Raw genomic sequence first — 657 nt, forward strand, 5'->3', positions numbered from 1 at the left:
TTGTCTTCAACCCTTCCTTATGGTGAATGAGACATGAATGGGAGAACTATTCCCAGAGTCAGAGCTCCTGACATTTTCTTTTCAGAATTTTTACTTAGACAATGTGGACAAAAGCAAAACTTTTTGTGGTGTTCTTTCTCAGCCTCTAGCTTGCTGATTTTGATAAATTGTCAGCTGGATAGCTTAGGGCAGACTTTTCAGGGCTCCTTGGACAGAAGCTGTAGGGCCTGAGTGAGATTAGGAACTACCACTGCTGGGTGTCCTCAGGCTGCCTTGGGGTGCTTTGTGTAGCGCAGTCCCTCCTCATGCCTGTGCCCCACGCAAAGTCCCCTGCTCCTCACGTCTGACCTCAGCAGGTGGCCAAGAGGAAGAGGAAGGTGGCTCAGTAGGTTACATAGCAGTGACAGTCTTATCTTTTCAAGGCAAATATATGTCTAAAACAAGAGTTTCTTCATTCAAATGGGCCTATGTTATTTTTCTTTTTTAATCTGGAGCTTTATTCATTGAAATCAGCTGTAGAAAAGTAAAAGGCAGAAGCAAGATTCTAGAAGTGAGTTGGAAACTTAGCTTGGAGTCCCCCAAAAGTAGACCCTGAGGCAGGCACTTGAGTGCAGGTAGTTCTTTGGGAGGTGATTCTAGAAAGCACCAAGGAGAGAG

This window comes from Galeopterus variegatus, unplaced genomic scaffold, assembly GCF_000696425.1.
Source record: "Galeopterus variegatus unplaced genomic scaffold, G_variegatus-3.0.2 Scaffold8597, whole genome shotgun sequence".
Lineage (NCBI taxonomy): Eukaryota > Metazoa > Chordata > Mammalia > Dermoptera > Cynocephalidae > Galeopterus > Galeopterus variegatus.